Below are 19,854 nucleotides of genomic sequence, written 5' to 3'. Positions count from 1 at the left end.
TGTAATCACTCATATCAATCACATTGTTCTTTCCACGTTTCGATTGTCTCGGCGTGCTGTGTTTGTAAAACGTATCTGCTTTCGATTTCGTTCACTACGTTTCTAATTCTATTTCGTTCACTCCGCGTTTTTAATTCTATTTCGTTCACTCCGCTTTTTCTGTTGGACTCGTTCACTCCGCTGTTTCTTTAATTAAGCTTCTTGTTTTATATTCGCTTCGGACTTCGTTCACTCCGCGTATCCTTACAATTTTTTTAGTTTTGATCTTTTTAATTTATTTGCATTTTTTTTTTTTTTTTTTTTATTTTTTTATTTCTACTCTAAACATTTTTTTTCGTATTTTCTCATTTATTTTTTTTTTTTTTTTTTTCTGATTTTATTCTTTTCTGTTTTGATTTTATTATTTTCAGTTTTTTTTTCATTTTCTTGATTTTATATTTTTTAGTTTGATTTTTTTTTCATTTTGTTTTTCATTTAGCGCCTGATGGAGGGTTGGGGGAGAGGCGCCGCCTTCCTTCTTGTCTCACTCTTCGGTGTTGGTGTCCTCCGTGCCGTACACATCCCCCTCGAGGGAGCTGCTCTCCTGATCTCCATCACCCAGCAGCTCCCACAGTTCTTCATCTATGAGGCTGAACTCGCCCTCCTCCTCTGCTTCACATGCACTGGCCCACGATGCCTCGGCACGGTCCAGGTCCTGCTCCATTCGGTCCATCTCAGCCTGAAGGGCTGCCAACTCTGCCTTGTCGGTCTTCTTCTCCTTCAGAAGCACCTGGCCTTCCTTCTTCATTACCGAGCACTCAGTTGCCATGATGTCCACATACGTGTCCATCACTGTCCGTGGCTTGACTGGCAGAGGCTCCCAGGCCCGCAGCAATGCCCAGAAAGGCAACACACAGTCCTCGCATTTGCAGCCGACACTGGTTCTAAACACCGGGGGAGCCTTGTCCTCTGCTTCTCCTTGCCCTTCCACAGCCTCACTTTCTGCCTTTCCTCCACCTCTTCCACGTCTTCTGCCTTGTCCTGGTGTTGGTCTCCCTGTGCTATGCTCAGCTGTAGCACATACCCTTTTGGCCCCTCCTCCCCCAGGCCCTCGATGAATTCCGCCACTGGTTCAGTGATCGTGGCCTTCCCATAACTGAGCGTCACCACCGTCTTCACCAGGGCGTCTCCGGACCTGGCGCTAGCCTTTTGCAGACTGGCCAGGTCAAAGTCTGCTGGCAGGGTGGTGTAAGCCAGCCGTTGGTGCCAGAGCTCGAGCCAGTCAAAGCGGAAGGTCGCAACCTTCTTGTAGGCGGGTCGTGGCAGACACCGCCACCATCGCCCGAGCTTCTGCACCGACACCTTCACCTTTTGAGGCTTGGTGTATCGGGCGTTGCTGGCCTCAACGATGCAAATAGCTCGCTTTTGCATTTCTTTTGACTTTGGGGTTTTGAACCACTCTGCTGAGTAAGGGTGCTGTGGTCGGTGGGCCAGCGTGGTATTTAACTTCATTTTTTGTCTTCGCATCAGCTCCACCCTCAGTTAACTCCAAGCCTCTGGATGCCTGTCTCTGATTGGGCGACTGCTTGCTGGGCCCCGCGTGTCTCATTGGACGCCCTACTGCTCCCGTCTCACATTATCACTACATGCTTCACACGCCTTTTATGCATGGCATGTTCACTACTACTATTGATGCTATATGCTACTCGTATTATTACTACTAACCTTATTCTTCTTTTCATGATTATTATCATGATTTCTATTGGTAGTAATAGCAGTAGTAGTAGTAGTAGTAGTAGTAGTAGTAGTAGTAGTAGTAGTAGTAGTAGTAGTAGTAGTAGTAGTAGAAGTAGTAGTAGTAGTACAATCATTACTAGTATTGTTATTTTGGACATATCATTAATGAAAGAAAATTATAACAAACTGATGAATCATGAATACATTTTTTAACAGTTCATGAAAACATTCAGATTCTTCTTACCTCGCTCCCGACCGGCACTCACTCACACGTCACAACCACTTCACGCAAAACATTCCGTCTCTGAAAGTCTTCTTTGCTCTTCTCAATTTTTTTTTCAAGGTCAAGCAAGACTACACTGTGAAACAATCTGTGCCATAATGTCATAATGATCTAGTTGTTTGTTTAGAGGATGTTTGTGAAAAACGATACTACGTACGGCCTGAAACGGATAGCAGATTCAATGATTCGAGATGAACAAAGTGCGACCTCCAGCTGTCCCACTCCTGCGTTACTGACCGGGGGAAAATCGTGGCTATTGAATAAAGAGGTCGCGGATGCACTTGGAAAGAAAGGAAAAATATCATCACAGACTCTTACAATCTTCTATGAAATTTACTTCACGAGAGATATAGTAAGTGCATCATGCGAGTATATTGTTTGTTTCCGCCACAGTTATTGCAGCACAACCCTCATCCTATCTAAGATCATAGACTTATACTGCAAACATTCACTCAAGAAGAAAAAGAAAAAATGCCACCCACTCTCAGAAACTTGTTCATTCTTTTATTCCTCGCATCACACTAACGGGTTTCTTTTACGCGCCATATTAAACTCAATGTGTGTGTGTGTGTGTGTGTGTGTGTGTGTGTGTGTGTGTGTGTGAATCTAATTTTAGTTATCCAATTATACTCTTTTATTAATTTGAAAACACTGAAATAGAGGTGTATGGATTGAATAAAACATTTAAACAACACTGTGATGCCATTGAAGCTACGATTACACACAAGAGGTGGTTCGTGGGAGAAAAAAAGAAGCAGAGAGATAGAGAGAAGAGTCGACAGATTGAAAGGAGATAGACATACAGACAGTGGTTGGTGGGAGACAGGTAGACAGGCAGACAGTAGTGGCTATTGGAGAAAGAGAGGTAGAAAAACAGACAGACAGATAGATGGAAGAAGGAAACAGACACAAACAGAAGAGCTGTGGTTGGCGGGAGACAGAGAGGCATACGAAGGTGCGGCGAATCAGCGAGGAAAGGAGAAAGACAAAGAGAGAGAGAGAGAGAGATAGAGAGGCAAGCAGGGAAAGAGATGGCTAGGAGGAGAAACAGCAGCGGTAGGGTATGCAAGAGAAGCAAGAGAACGCCTTAGGGGAGCGGTGAATTGTTTTATTACTTTCCAATTCTATTACTTTTACAATCATACCTCGTTCTTTTTTTCACTGCTTTGGTGGCTGAGAGTCCGTGTGTGTGTGTGTGTGTGTGTGTGTGTGTGTGTGTGTGTGTGTGTGTGTGTGTGTGTGTGTGTGTGTGTGTGTGTGTTCTTGTGTGTTTATCTCGAAGCAATATACAGTATTTCACCGGGACTCTTGTTGTCGTGTGCCCATATGAGGACGAAGTTGTGAATGCGGGTGTGGATTGTGGATTTGTGAGTGTACGGGTGTGTATTGTGGATTTGTGAGTGTACGGGTGTGGATTGTGGATTTGTGAGTGTACGGGTGTGGATTGTGGATTTGTGAGTGTACAGGTGTGGATTGTGGATTTGTGAGTGTACGGGTGTGGATTGTGGATTTGTGAGTGTACGGGTGTGGATTGTGGATTTGTGAGTGTACGGGTGTGGATTGTGGATTTGTGAGTGTACGGGTGTGGATTGTGGATTTGTGAGCGTACGGGTGTGTATGGGAGTTAGGATGTATTATTATTTGACATCTCGTTGCCATTCTGTATTACGTTAGAGAGGATGACATGGGCGTAGTTTTGTATTTTTCGTTTATTCATTTGTATTCATCTTTTTTGCCTTGCTGTTCGTTAGTAGAGATCAAAATTCCCTGCTGTAGAAATGAGGATAACGAACTGTCATGTGAGAGAGAGAGAGAGAGAGAGAGAGAGAGAGATTAATTTTTTGTTATGATCCATTATTATGAAACTGGTGGCGGCTATGAAAAGGAAAATATGAACAATGAAACTATTATTATTATTGTTATTATTATTATTGTTATTATTATTATTATTATTATTATTATTATTATTATTATTATTATTATTATTATTATTATTATTATTATTATTATCATTATTATTTATTATTATTATTATTATTATTATTATTATTATTATTATTATTATTATTATTATTATTATTATTATTATTATTATTATTATTATTATTATTATCATTATTAATATTATATTATTATTATTATTATTATTATTATTATTATTGTTGTTGTTGTTGTTGTTGTTGTTGTTGTTGTTATTATTAATATTATGATTGTTATTATTATTATTATTATTATTATTATTATTATTATTATTATTATTATTATTATTATTATTATTATTATTATTATATAGTATATATTAGATAGTAGTAGTAGTAGTAGTAGTAGTATTGTAGTAGTAATAGTAGTAGTAGTAATAGTAGTAGTAGTAGTAAAAGCAGAAGGAGGAGGAGGAGGAGGAGGAGGAGGAGGAAGAAGAAGAAGAGGAAGCAGAGTAGTAGTTCGAGAAGAAAGTGAAGAAGGTAAAGAGCGATGAGGATGAAGTTGATGATAATAAGGAGGACCAAGAGACAGAAGTTCGTGAGAAAGAAAAAAAACAAAAGAAAGAAAGGAAGAAAGAAAGAAAGAAAAAGAAAAGAATCAGAAAACAAGAACAAGAATAAGATGGTTAAGGAAAGAAGAAAAGATTGACAGGGAAAACAAAGGGTGAGGAAGAGGAGAAGAAAGAGGAGGAGGACGGGAAGGGAGAAGAGGAGGAGGAGGAAGAGGAGGAGGAGGAGGAGGAGGAGAGAAGGTGGAAGAAGATATTACGGCAGAAAGCAGTCATAAAAAGCGATGAGCTGTAACTTTTTATTTATTTGTCTTTTAGAGAAGAGAATGAAGAATGACGCAGAGAGAAAGAGAAAGAGAGCAAAAGAGAATACAATGGTGACAGGAAACTTGAGAGAGAGAGAGAGAGAGAGAGAGAGAGAGAGAGAGAGAGAGAGAGAGAGAGAGAGAGAGAGAGAGAGAGAGAGAGTTTTGTCTCGTTCATAATAAAACGATTTTCTCTCTCTCTCTCTCTCTCTCTCTCTCTCTCTCTCTCTCTCTCTCTCTCTCTCTCTCTCTCTCTCTCTCTCTCTCAAGGAATCATCACTAATAAGAAATGCTTAGGAAAAAAGAAAAAAAGAATGAAAAATGTCAGTGTGTTTTCCGCGTCTGTCTGTTTTTATTATTTCACCGTGTGTGTATTTCTCGTTCACAATTTAGTTTCCATCCAGAAATTTCAACCTCACGTCCTTCCATTTCATACTTCACCACGGTTTTATTATTTATCCCATTTTTCTATTCTTTCTCCCTCCCCCCCTCCACTTCAAACTCCACTCACCCCTCTTCTCCCCTGTTACAGTTTGCTTTCCCTCTCTTATTTACCATTTTCCTATATTCCTAATGCGTCTTTATTTTCACCGTGTTTTCCTCTTCTTTCTTTGTGCTGGAAAATTAACTTCACTAGGGGTTACGTGAGATGCTTTCCTGCTTTCTTGATCTATTTACTCTCTTCTTCACTTAGGTTACCACTAGCAACAGACTGTGTCGCCTTTATCGCCGGTATCAGATCACCCACCTGCTGCCTGCCACTTAGATGAGGTTGATTGAAATCGCTGAAACGCCTCGTATACGCAACCTCTCGTACTCTGCTCGTACATTCTTTCTACTCTGTACTCGAGAAGAATGGAAGAAAACATGAAAACAGGAAGTATGAGGTTTATGTGTGAGAGAGAGAGAGAGAGAGAGAGAGAGAGAGAGAGAGACACACACACACACACACACACACACACACACACACACACACACACACACACACACACACACACACACACACACACACACACACACACAGCATAGTGTAGTGGTTAGCACGCTCGACTCACAACCGAGAGGGCCCTTTTCGAGTCCGGGAAGCGGCGAGGCAAATGGGCAAGCCTCTTAATGTGTACCCCCTGTTCACCTAGCAGTTAATAGGTACGGGATGTAACTCGAGGGGTTGGAGTCTCGCTTTCCCTGTGTGTGGAGTGTGTTGTGGTCTCAGTCCTACCCGAAGGTCTGTCTTTAAGCTCTGAGCTCGCTCCGTAATGGGGAAGACTGGGTGGGTGACTAGCAGACGACCGTGGTGAATTACTTGAATCTCTCTCTCACACACACACACACACACACACACACACACACACACACACACACACACACACACACACACACACACACACACACACACACACACCTCTTCTACAAACTAAGTAATCTCTTCGTGTAATCAAATAGGTAGTTTCCTGTTTCCCTTACTATGTTAAACTGTTAAGGTAATGACTGTCCCGGAGGTATAATATAGAGCGTAATGTAGTAGTTTAATAGGAGTTAGTGTGTAAAGGGGGACCCGCTTTAGTCTTACTCCTTGTATAATAGCTATAATATAGATATAAGATAATAGATATAATAAGTGGTCGAGCGTAAGGGAGAGGAATGGATGTCAGGTATAATAACTGTAGAGAGAGAGAGAGAGAGAGAGAGAGAGAGAGAGAGAGAGAGAGAGAGAGAGAGAGAGAGAGAGAAACACACAAACCAAAAAGCAAACAAACTAGATTACTAGACAAACGAAAGACACACAAAACCACAACGAACTCAACAGATAAACTAAGAAAATGATACAGGAAAAAGGAGCATCTGCGGCACATCATCCCTTTATGCAGGTGAGGAAAAGAGCAGCCAGGTGAGACGAAAAGAGAGCGAGAGGAAGAGGCTTATAGTTTGCGAGGGGTGAGTGGCGGAGAGATGATCGTGAGGATGGTGGCGGCTGGTGGGGTCTGAATCTAGTGGCGCTCGCCGGGGGAAGGGAGGGTCGCGGGCACAATGGGGAGGACAGCGACAGCGAGGACAAAAGAACTGGACCTTCTTTCAGTGTGTTTTTGTGAGCGTGTGAGTGTGTTTTTTGCCGTACTGAATTCCCTGTCCTATTACTGTAAAGGGGAAGGTGAAAAGGAAAACAAAGGATAGTCAAATGGCCACCGACTCCTTTGCTGTTTTTTTTTCGGTGATGATAATGATGAGGAAGTAAGGTTGAGGAGAATGAGTATAAGGATTAGACAAGGCAGGAGGGAGAAAAGAAGAAGTAGAAGAAGAAAATAAGATGGAAAAGAAAAAAGGGAGAAGAATAAATGAAAGAAGAAAGAAAGAATAATGAAGAAATAAATCATATTCCTTTTGGAGCTTCATGGTAGTTCATAATTAGTTTTTATTTCATTCATACCATGTGGGGTTTTCACGGGAATTTATGGGCTAAAGGAGATACATTTTGGGTACCCCCTATCTCAAAGCCCACCCGCTAGGAAACTATTATCCCGGGTGAGGAAGCCAATCTACACTCGGACCGTGGACAGGATTCGAACCAGTGCGCTTGGAGACCCCTCGGACCTCAAAGCATGCATGGTTCTACTGTACCACGGCGGTAAGAATAATGATAAGGAATTATGCGTCGCGGATTGAACCACTGAACCTTCGAACACTGCCAGAACACGTGAAAGAAAACGAAGCTGCAACATGTTAACAAGCAGGTCCCGATGATTACCCAGCCACTACCTTGATTATTCTGTCAATGTGTTATGATAAAGAAATGCCACTTCTACGTTACATAATTTTCCCAAGTATTATGTTTTTTTGTCCTGCCACTCGTTTTCCTTACTTCCTCCAACGGTTCAGTGTTATTTATTACTGAGATGTATAGTAATTTTTTCCTCCTGCTACTTCCTTTCCCTAACATTTTCAAGTAACACAATATTTTCAAGTATGATAGATATTCCCTCATTTTTTCCTTCACTTCTTTCTATTAACACACGTTCCACAGTATTTTCAAGTATGATTAGTTTTGTTCTATCATTAATTCTCCATTTTTCACTATTTGGAAGTAATATAACCCATCTTTCTAGTCACTTATCTCCAACACTCATACGTTACTAAGTGATTTCAAGTTTAGTACACTTTTTTCTATCATTATTTGTTCTTTCTCTTATCTCCTCTCGTTTCCCTTTCTTTTTCCTCTCAATTTTTTTTTCTGCTACTTTTTTCTACTTTTTTTTTCGAACACATCCATGTTGTATAATAATTTCAAGTACATTGCATTTTTCTATCCTTTTTTTTGTTTTTCTCCTATCTCTTCTTTTCTTATTTCTTTTCTCTCAACTATGGTGCAATATTTTTTCTTATCACTATTTATCCTTTCAACAACTTCCTCGTTACAAAATTTTCAAGCACAACCAAATTTTTCCGAGCACTTCTTTCCTCCTTTTATTTCTTTTCCTCTCAACAATGGTGCAATTATTCTTTTGTGTTACCATTATTTATTCTTTCAAACACTTCTCACAATATTTTTAAGAACAACCAAATTTTCCCTATCACTTTTTTCCATCTTTTTATCTTTTTTTTCGCTCAACAATGGTGCAGTGATTCTTTTTTTTTGTTATCTGTTTTTCTTTCAATAATATAATAATTTCAAAGTACAACCAAATGTTTCCAATCACTTCTATCTCTTTATCTTTGTCATTTTTTTTTTATCAACAATGGTGCAATTATTCTTTTTGTTATCAGTTTTTCTTTCAATAACTTTCCATGTTATATAATATTTACAAAGTACAACCAAATTTTTTCTAGCACTTTTTTCCTCCTTTTTCCAATTTTTTATATATATATTTTTTCTCTCAACAATGGTGTAATCAATTTCTCTTACTACTATTTCTTCTTCTTCCTAACGCTTTCCACGTTATATGATACTTTCAAAGATACAACCAAACTTATCTTATCATTTCTTCATTCTTTTTGTCTTTTTTCCTCTCTCATCAATGGTGTAGTTATTCTTTTTTGTTATCACTATTTCTTCTTCCAACCACTTCCACGTTATATAATATTTTCAAAGTACAACGAAATATTTCCAATCACTTCTTTCCTCCTTTTCTCCTTTTTTATTTTATTTTTCTCAACAATGGTGTAATCAATTCCTCGTACCACGTTTTCTTCTCCCAAAACTTTCCACGTTACATAATATTTCCAAAGTACAACCAAATTTTTCCTGTCACTTCTTTTCACAATTTTTTTCCCCTCAACAATGGTGTAATTAATTTCTCTTACCACTATTTTTGCCTCTAAACATTTTCCACGTTACATAATATTTCCAAAGTACAACCAAATTTTTCCTGTCACCTCTCTCCTCCTTTTCACTTTCTTTTTTTTTTCCCCTCAACAATGGTGTAATCAATTTCTCTTACCAGTATTTCTTCTTCCAAACACTCTCCACGTTACATAATATTTTCAAGTGCCATCAATTTTCTCCTATCACTTTTCCCCTCTGCCTTTCTCTTTCCCCTCGACGCTCGCCTCAGGTGGTGCCGTGTATCACTCCTGCTCGCCCCCCATAACGCATTACTTCTCCTTACTTGCCTCGCCCGAGTATTTCCTTCCTCCCCCCTTTCTTTCCCTTTTCTGTTCGGGAGCCGCGCCTTTCCTCCCCAGCCAATAATTCCTCCAACACTAACCCTTTTTCCAGGTTTCCCTCCACCCTTCCTTCTCCATCTACTCCATTTTTCCCTTTTTCTCTTTTTTTTGCTATTTTTTCTCTTTCTTTGATTGATTCTCTCTCTCTCTCTCTCTCTCTCTCTCTCTCTCTCTCTCTCTCTCTCTCTCTCTCTCTCTCTCTCTCTCTCTCTCTCTCTCTCTCTCTCTCTCTCTCTCTCTCTCTCTCTCTCTCTCTCTCTCTCTCTCTCTCATTTCTCTTGCCCACCTTTTCTAGCCTCCCGTTTTTTATTTATTTATTTATTTATTTTTGGCGGGGGTAGTTGTTGTTTTCCTCCTTCTCCTCCTCCTCCTGCCCATTTCCTTCTTTTTCCACTTCTTTCCCTCCTTCTCCTTCTCCGTTTTCTCATTTTCTTCTTTTCCTTTCTTTTTTCTGTCTTTTCATCCTCATGTTTGTTTTTTTTTTTTTTAAATCTCGAGCAATTTTCTTTATGGGAGTTCTGAGAAAAAAATGGTAGTAATTTTTTAGTGATGCCTGTGGTTGAGTTTGTGAGTGTATTAAAGTGTGTGTGTGTGTGTGGGTGGGTGGGTGTGGGTGTATGTGTAGCCTCTCTCTCTCTCTCTCTCTCTCTCTCTCTCTCTCTCTCTCTCTCTCTCTCTCTCTCTCTCTCTCTCTCCACAGCAGCAGTACACTCCTAAATTTATCTTCGTCAAAATGAACGAATAAAATGTAATTAAAAAAAAAAAAATCGTCCGCCATGTCAGAAATGTTTTATGCAGCTGAAATGCTTTCCGTCCATACTTCTGCTGTTCAGATTATTCTAATGGGATTTTACCTTTTTTATGTGTGTGTGTGTTGGTGTTGTTGTTGGTTTAGTAGTAGTAGTAGTAGTAGTAGTAGTAGTAGTAGTAGTAGTAGTAGTAGTAGTTGTAGTTATTATTATTATTGTTTTTTTTATTTTTTTATTGTTTTTGTTGTTGTTGTTGTTGTTTTGTTGTTTTTGTTGTTGATGTTGATGTTGTTGTTGAACTGTTCCATTACCATTCTCACACATTATTATTATTATTAATGTTATTATTATTATTATTATTATTATTATTATTATTATTATTATTATTATTATTATTATTATTATTTCCAAGTTTTTCCTCTCATTGTTTTGATGAACTTAAAACTCACTGACCACACACAATTTTACTTTCGACCGTGACCTTTATTTTTCCAATGATCTCAGCATCCACCACCATCCACCACCACCACCACCACCACCACCACCACCACCACCACCACGACCACCACCACGAGACACACTGCGCCAAACACACATTTCCCGCCTGGCTGCAGGAGGGGCCGCCACACTCCCGCCGCTCCCTTGTACACACACTGCCAAATCTATTTTTCGAGAGAAGAGAGACAAAACCTCGCTATTTTTGAGAGGACGGACACACGCTGGGACACTGAATCTTGTAGGAAATGCGCTTTTGTGAACGATAAAAGACATAAAACGAAGGAAAAGACTAAGAGAAGGTGAGATAACGATAATACAACTACATGCACGTGTCCATTAAACAAATCAGTGTTGAATTAGAAAAGCGAAAAAAAAAAAATTAAGGAGAGAAACAGATGGGCGACAGAGAGAGAGAGAGAGAGAGAGAGAGAGAGAGAGAGAGAGAGAGAGAGAGAGAGAGAGAGAGACATTGAACATTGAGCATTTATTCATAGTCATTGTATAATATTATGCATTTGAATATTACATGGTTTGTGAATTCGTGGCTGGCCTTTTTAAACGAGAGAGAGAGAGAGAGAGAGAGAGAGAGAGAGAGAGAGAGAGAGAGAGAGAGAGAGAGAGAGAGAGAGAGAGTGAACGAAGGGAAAGATGCAAGAGGGATAAGTATTGGAAAAGGGAGATAATGGAGGAGAGAATGATGGTAAGATTATCACACCAGGCCAGCAGGGTACGCCAGGGGATGACAAGGGGACGGCAGAGGATGGCAGGGGTCCGTCCGTGGCTTGCTGTACCCTTCCCCTGCAGCGGTGGAGTATCTTGACACGGGGATCCAATGAGGTGAAAGTTCTCTGGGGGAATGTATTTGAGGGTCAGGGTGTTAGAATTATTGAGAGAGAGAGAGAGAGAGAGAGAGAGAGAGAGAGAGAGAGAGAGAGAGAGAGAGAGAGAGAGAGAGAGAGAGACAGGAGTTTGTGATATAGCAGAGAGAGAGAGACGCACTTGATGAAACGAATGAAAAGAAGGAGGGAAAGATAAATGTGAATAACAGAGAGAGAGAGAGAGAGAGAGAGAGAGAGAGAGAGAGAGAGAGAGAGAGAGAGAGAGAGAGAGAGAGAGAAGGAATATATGTACATGAAATTGGAGAAGAGAAGGGAGAAAGAGAGAGAGAGGGAAAGAGAGAGGGGAAAAAAAAGATGGTTAGATGCAGGAGATGAGTGCTGGTCGAATTGAAAAAACTGCAGAGAGGCCGAAAGAGAGAGAGAGAGAGAGAGAGAGAGAGAGAGAGAGACAATGAAGGGACGACGCAGGCTGGTATTGAAGAATATTGAGCCTGGAAAGAAGAGGGAAAGAGAGACAGACAGCCAGACGCGAGGCAAAGGAGAGATAGAGGAGAGGCCGCGGCAGAGAAGATAAATAGAAGGGAAAGGGAAATAGAAGAGAGAAATGGAGAAGGATTAAAAAGAGACTATGTGAAAGAGAAGGGTAGAAGGAAGTAATGGAACAAAAGACAGCGAGGAAGAGAGAGAAGATAAGATAGGTAGAAGGGAAAGACCAAATAGAAAAGAGAAAGGAAGAATGACAAGAGACAAATGAAAAAGAGATGAGTCTGACGAAATAATGAATGATAAAAACAGAAAAGAAGAGAGAGAGGATAACGTAGAGAGAATAGATAGAATAGGAGGAGAAAAGGGGAAGAGAAGCACTAAAGATTGTAATGTAAAAGACCAAACTAGAAAATAATGAAAAAGAACACAAAATGAAAGGAAATAAAGTAGATAGGGAGAGAGAAAAAAGTGAAGAAAAGAAGAATTGAAAAACACGTTGCGAAATTGGAAAAAGAGGAAGTAAGAAAATAGAACGAAACACAGGTAAAGAAAACGTAATAATAGTAAGTGAACGCAGTGAATAGAACGAAGAAAACGGAGACCCGGCTGAATCATTTAATTTGGCTTGTGTTCTTTATCATACGAAAGAAAACGGGAAAAATATGAAGAAAAGAAAGAAAAAGAAAAGCGTGAAAATTTTAGTACTTTAATAGTGATGGACTGGCGAATATTCTCTCTCTCTCTCTCTCTCTCTCTCTCTCTCTCTCTCTCTGACGTATCTGCAATCTGTGCCCAAAGCGAGACTTCTTCAATAAACCTGCAATTTCTTTCTTCCTTCCTCCTCCTCCTCCTCCTCCTCCTCCTCCTCCTCCTCCTCCTCCTCCTCCTCCTCGTGTTATTACTCCACTTTACCGTCGTTTCCTCAACTAGTTTACTCTCTCTATTTGTATTTCTCCACCTGGCAATTTCCGAACGTGCTTGAGTCAAATTTCTGCTGAGTAGTCTTGGCGTGACTATCTTTATTATATTTTCTTACTCTTTCTTCCTTTCATTTTCATTTCTCCACCTCCTCCTGCTACTACTCCTGCTGAGTTTCAATTCGAGTATTGCTGGAGGAGGAGGAGGAGGAGGAGGAGGAGGAGAAGGCAAGGAGTCAAAGTTACGAGGGTTGAATTGCATCAGGAGTAAACTTGGCCGTGTGAAGTGATGCGTACAGACTTAGTGAGCTTATCTGACTCTTAACGGCGTGTTCAGGCGTGGAGCTCCTGCTGGAGACTTTTCTTGGTTGCTGGAAAGTTTTGCGGGGTTGTTTAACAGTTAATCTTACGTCTTCGTGGTTATGTAGGTGTCTCTACGGTATTATTTATCGTTTTACCCTCATGTTGGTTTCAGAAAGTCAAGTTTTTATTTATTTTTCCGATATTGTTTACCTTTCCTAAAATTGGTGTGGAAATCTTCTCTTCCTCTCGTAGTGGTGCGCTCAAAACTCTCTTTTCTTTGTAACATTGCTATCAAAATGCAACTTTTTTCCTCCCTTGCCTTCCCTATTTAATACTGATCTGGAAGCCTTTCCTTTTTTTTTTTTTTCCTTAACATTGTTTCAGCACATAACTTCCGTTTCTCATCCCTTCCTTTCCCCTCCCCTCCCTCCCCCTTCCGTTGTTCTCTCTTCCTCCCTCCTCTCCTCTCCTCCCCTCCCATACTATTCCCGTCTCCTCAATTTCTCTCCTTTCCCTTCCCTTCTCCTACCCTCCTTTCTCTTCCTCTCCCTTCCCTTCCCTTCTGCTTCCATCCCTTCTTCTCCCTTCCGCAACAACAAACTCACACAACACCAACTGCAGCTATGCTCGTACCACTGCTCGTACCTCTCCCGCCAAGAATCTCTCGAGAGTCAATATCGAACACAACCGCAAAGAGTGGAGCGTGGAGGGACCCCATATCACACTCCTCAGGCAAGTCCGTGGCAACGCATTATTGGTCCCCGCAAGGCCTGGAAACTCGACCTCCACGTGCTCAGTCCTGGAAGCCATTGTGAAGCTACTCGAGGCCTTTGTTGACGTCATTGCTCGAGACATGCAAGGATGAGGCACAATGGTCTTATCTTGAGATCGCCGTCTGAAACCTGGCTGTATTTAGCGCACCACAAGGACACGAGGACTGGGACTTCGGAGGGCTGGGAGGAGGAGCGTCGCCAGATGAGAGTCTTGATCCGTTTTTTGGCTGACTTGAAGGAGATGTGGAGTCTAGTCACGGCATGTTGAGTTCGCGGCGCGTGAGGCAACCAGGTTCTTCAGTCAGGCGGGGTTTCCACAAGTGGCCAGACCTTGGAATGAGAGGCAGCAGTGACCCGCTCCTCGCCCACCACCACCTTCCTTCACCGAGCCTAGCAGATCCTCCCTCCTCCTCTTTCCACCTCCTTCCGCCTTCCTCCACCGCCCCTTGCACCAAACACTAGTCGAGGTTTAATTCGCTTTGTTAGCCGCGTGAAGAGCTCTTGTTGCGTCGTGGAGACAATGTGTCTTCCCCGCCAGGCACGCAGGAACAACCTCTTGACCGGAGAAAAATCATAACTGTAAGTGTGTGTGTGTGTGTGTGTGTGTGTGTGTGTGGGTGTGTGGAGGGGTTTTTTGGAAGTGTGCCATGGCTCAAGAGGACTGGTAGGAAACACGTACTGCCGCCCAAATTGAATTGTCACGGCTGGGCGAAGCAACAGTCTCGTCTCCTCCAGGCCAGGCAGAGGAAGTGTGTCCCCGCAGAGAAACAACAGCGGAGTGGCAGCGGTGTCTCGAGGCACTTAACAAAACTACAGCAGCGAGTACATATAGCATTTATGGTTGACTCTCTCTCTCTCTCTCTCTCTCTCTCTCTCTCTCTCTCTCTCTCTCTCTCTCTCTCTCTCTCTCTCATGTTCAGTTGCGTCTTGCAGCAGCTGAGAACGAGTGAGGGAGAGAGAGGAAAGCAGAAGAGGGAAGGAAGGAGGAAGAGAAGCGAAGGGAGAGATGGAGAAGAGGGAAAGAGAAGCAATATTCACACACACACACACACACTCTCTCTCTCTCTCTCTCTCTCTCTCTCTCTCTCTCTCTCTCTCTCTCTCTCCCCGCCATCACTACGCAGGTTCTGTTGGGTATTGGCGTCGCACTAAAAGGGGGCGAAGTGGAGGTTTTGGGGGCCGTTCTCCCCTCTTGAACACTCCTCCCACTCACCACGTCCCCCTCCCACCCTCCCCTTGTGGTTACGCGGGCTGGCGCTCACGACTCACCGCACACACACACACACACACACACACACACACACACACACACATTCTATTTTTTTTTACCTACTGTCTCTTATCAACTCTTCCTATATTCTTCCCTCATCCTTTTACTTTCTTTACTTCTTTCTTTCACTATATAAAGCTTCCCTGTTTGTTCTGTTACTTAATTTCTTCCCACTTTTTCCCTCTCTTCTATCATAAACTAAACATTTCTCTCCATCGTTCTCCTCCATTCCTGCTTCTCTTCATTCCCAATAGTGACTAGTCTTTCCGCCCTTCCCAGCCCCGCCGCAGCTGAATAAGGAGAAGGGAAGTGGGGAGAGGGGAGATCAGCAGTCACAGGCAGGCAAACATAAATATAAGTCGACAGATCGTAAGACAAGTAGCTTTGCGAGACAATAAGGGAGGTGAATGCGTCTGGTGATCTTAGAAAACTGCATTGCTATACTGCTGTTACTACTACTACTACTACTACTACTACTACTACTACTACTACTACTACTGGTACTACCATTTCTGTAACTGTGTGTGTGTGTGTGTGTGTGTGTGTGTGTGTGTGTGTTGTGTGTGTGTGTGTGTGTGTGTTTGTGTGTGGGTGTGAAATTAATTAAATCTGCCTTCAGAGAGATGTGACATAGGAAAGAGTAGAGTTTAATAGTCGGCAAGTGTATTCATACATATATTTAAGCAGCAATAAAAAAAAAAAGATCTTTGAGTGAAATAATGTTTACACTCGCCTTTCAATATGACACCATTTATACTTCAAGACACTTGCATATAAGTATAGTCAATTCTTTCAAAGATGCGTCACCTTCCATCAGTGCTTGTAGCGCTGACTGGAGCACAGCGAGCGTGTAGTAGTATTGTAAAATATGTACTAATAAAATATGCAACAAAGACTTGAGGTACAAGAATAGCTTAGACACATTTAGAGATCTATAGCTCGTTTTCTGTTATCTGTCACGGTTCAGATCCGAAACAATATGTGTAAAGTGATTATTAGCTTCAGGAAAGTAACGATGTGGTGGTGGTGGTGGTTCCTGTGATGGTGGCACGGCGGGTGGTCGGCGGCTTGGTGGAGCAGGTGACGTGGTGGCGGCGAGGTGGTGGAGGGTCAGGTTTAAGACGGTCCCAGAATAGGAAGGTGGAGGAGAATAAGGAAGCAGTAACCTGCGTAGGCTTTACCTTATTGCTACTTAACATCAGCTGAAGATCAACACCGACCAGCCGCCACCACCGTCGCCGCCTCTGCCGCCACCACCGTCGCCGCCTCTGCCGCAGCCGTGCAGGAAAACCCTCACCTTGGAGGGGCCGGAAATAGGAAGAGGCCGTCTGAGCGGCTGGCCCGACAATAGTCTGCAGACGAGAAATATCCATCAGAGTCAAGGGCTTAGGGACGAGACGGCTCTTCCTGAAGGCGAAATGGGGTCTGAAACGAGGACGATGAGTGCGAATGAGAGAGAAATTTTGTAAATGAAGCAATTTGGCACAGGAATAAGAAAGTGTTGAAAGGCAATACCGCTCTTCAGGGAATCGTTTCCGCCGCGAGTGCTGAGAGGCCTCCTGAAGCATTGTAAGTGAGCCTTTAGCGGGTGGCACAGAACACTCGTCCCTCCCACGTGATAAGCGACACAGGTTAGAAGGTGTGCTACTAATGACCTGCCCTTCGCAGCCTGTCCTGTCCCCTCTGTCTCTTGCTTTTCCTTCTGTCAATAGGCAAAGGACGGCGCGGCGGCGACAGGGCGGCGTCCACTACCCTGAAATACAACACCAAAGTCTCTCTCTCTCTCTCTCTCTCTCTCTCTCTCTCTCTCTCTCTCTCTCTCTCTCTCTCTCTCTCTCTCTCTCTCTCTCTCTCTCTCTCTCTCTCTCTCAACGGTCAGCACAAACTGTCGACAACCCGCTATTTTTAATCAAGCAGCATCGTGAGTGAGTGGTTAAATGTTGCTGAATTCTCCCGTCCCCTCCACCCCCTTCCGTGTCCCCACCGCATTAGTATTCCACACCACCTCCTCCATCAGCGCCTCCTCCTTCCCCTCCTCTCTCCCTTCTCCCTTCCCCGCGTAGACAAAGTTGACGGGGTGATGTTTAGCTGAAAATTTTGTAGGAACGTTGATATTTTCGTACGATTTGGCCTCATTTGCATCCGCGGTTAAATGGGACCAACAACACGTTTAGCATTCGGTAGTGAGGTTGGGAAGGTGTCAGGTTAATCAGCAGGTGAGGATAACAAGCTACAAGGGGAAAGGAGGGTTTGGGGGGGAGGGAGAGATAAGGGGAGAGGAAGAGGTGGAAAGGCGCTGGTGTTCGAGTTTGTTTCTCCTTTGTGTTTCTTTGGTCTAATGAGGAACTGTGGTTGGTGTGTTTGTTTATCTTAGAGGCAGGTGTTATTTTTGCCGTTTGTGTTTGTCTGGCTGGTTGGCTGGCTGGGTGAGTGGTTAGAGGGTATTCTCTCTCTCTCTCTCTCTGGTATTTTAATTTTCAGTATTCTTCTCTTTAAAGTCTCTCTCCTATCTCTCTCTCTTCTCTCTCTCTCTCTCTCTCTCTCTCTTTGACCAATCCTCTCACTCTTCCGTCTTTTTTCTCCCGTCACTCTCCTCCCCAACACAGCTTTCCTCTCTTCTCCATCCATCATCTAGTATCTATCTTTTCACTTCTTTCTCCCTCTGCTCACGATTTTTCCCTCTCGCTCCCTCCACGACTGCTTCCTTCCGCTACATTTCCCACACTACACTGCTGCTGCTGCTGCTGGCCTGGCAAGTGTTAGCCCCTCAACTCTTATGAATTCTTGGAGCGTTACCTAGATGTTATATATTGCCTGTGAAACCCTTCTGCTATCCCTCTTATGTGGGTGGGTGGGTGTGTGTGGGTGGTGGGTGAATGGATGGGTTGCTGAGTGTTTGAGTGAATTGTCGACCGATGGGTTTTATTATTTGTTTCTGCATTATATTTTCGTTTTTAAAGGATTTTTAGTAAGTATTTTGTTGTGCCTCGTGTTTGTCTTGTAATTTTATGTTATTTCTTTTAACTATTATTAGTGAAGTATTTTTCAGTGTGTGTGTGTGTGTGTGTGTGTGTGTGTGTGTGTGTGTGTAATAAACACAAGTCCTCTAACACTCACCCTTAGTTCCAACACTCATTAGATCGTCACATTTGAGCACTTCATGGAGTCACTCTTGAAGATCAACTCTCTTCGATGCCACAAGACAGTGCTGTCATTAGCTCAACTACTCTTCACCTGCATCCACTGAAAACCTGCATCCCCTGAAACACCTCAAACCTTTATTTTAACGTAACTAACGTATATTCAGTCCCATCATTTATCACAGACTCCCATTGTAAGAAACCAGAAAAAGAGCAGTTAAAATAATCTTAGGCTTAAGCTATTCAACCTACGAAAAGCCCTCCTGCTCTCCCCACCTAAGGGACATTTATCACAAGGCCTTACAAAAATTTAGTCTCAGCGTCTTAAATCACTCGAGACACCTTCCTCTTCCAGTACGCCTCCTCTCCTCGCCAGCCATATGAACCTCCTCGCCCCTCAGAGCCAAGACAGATACAGTCTAGTCCCTCAGTTCGTGACCATCTCAGATACCCACGTCACCCCTCTGCTGCCATGAATCTGTCACCTCTCAATGAAATACGTCCCACTACCGTTTATTCTCCCGACTAGCAGCAGATCGCTTTTTTACTGCTCTGCTGCCATCAATATGTCACCACTTAATAAAACACAGGTGCTGATTCTCTCGACTAGCAGATCCCTTTTTTATTGCTTAAGTCTCGTTATGTGCACTGTTAGGTTTCTTTATACAAGTAACATGTCTTTATTTTATATTCATTTTGGTTACTATTTGGTGATTTTATACATCTTCAGAAACTTATATGGGGTGATTGAAATAGTGAAGACTAGCCATTAATCTTTTGACCTCCATAAACCCTTCCTAATGTCAATGAAATGGTCTAGTCCTAATGTCAATAAAATGGTCTAGTCGTACACAGATCTCAAGGGAAGAATAAGAACAACTTACCAGCTTGGTCTATTTGTGGGGAGGTGCGAAACGCCATCACTGGCTTCCCCTCTCTAAACTGGGCCCAGGATGAACTATACTTAACCCGGTGGGGTGTTAATAAACAGCTTCGAATAGTTTCAGAGTTTACTAGACTTACAAACACATAGGTATACACAATATAACAAAATGGACACCTTGCGCACCACCCGGCTCCCATCATGACTCCCTCCAGAGTCAGTGAGGGCCAGAGGAACACTAATCTTACCAACACTGGAGGCAGACTCGTTGACGGCGCCGGGAAGCAGGTAGATGGGGAATCCAGGGCAGCAGAGGAGAAGCCAGTCCTTGGAGAGTCTAGGGAGTTCTCTGCCGTCTTGCGTTGGCGAGGCTCGAGGTAGACTCGGTTAGGTGTTCACTGAGGCCTCGAGATGTGGTGACCGGAAGAAGCAGGATACCCGAGACATACGTGGTAGAGAAGTAAGCGAAGTATCGCTCGGGAGTGGCCAAACGATCCAGAACGAGGGGTGATGGTCAGGTGGTGTTCTCTTTACAAAGGTGT

The 19,854-nt window shown here is 42.6% G+C and overlaps 1 long non-coding RNA gene across 1 annotated transcript in view; it reads right to left on the bottom strand.

Annotated features, from left to right (window-relative positions):
* Positions 1-16,169: 16,169 nt before the first annotated feature.
* The window catches only part of LOC123517582, a 3,982-nt gene continuing 297 nt past the window's right edge, over positions 16,170-19,854 (bottom strand). The window contains exons 1-3 of the long non-coding RNA XR_006678500.1: positions 19,561-19,854; positions 16,805-17,042; positions 16,170-16,641 (exon numbers count right to left, since the gene is read on the bottom strand). The exon at positions 19,561-19,854 is cut by the window's right edge and continues 297 nt beyond it. This is a non-coding gene — a long non-coding RNA (uncharacterized LOC123517582). The remainder of the gene's footprint in view (positions 16,642-16,804; positions 17,043-19,560) is intronic.

Source organism: Portunus trituberculatus, chromosome 42 (genome assembly GCF_017591435.1).
Source record: "Portunus trituberculatus isolate SZX2019 chromosome 42, ASM1759143v1, whole genome shotgun sequence".
Classification (NCBI taxonomy): Eukaryota; Metazoa; Arthropoda; class Malacostraca; order Decapoda; family Portunidae; genus Portunus; species Portunus trituberculatus.
The sequence above is the reverse complement of the archived record's forward strand: the minus strand, read 5'-3'. Positions and strand labels throughout refer to the sequence as shown.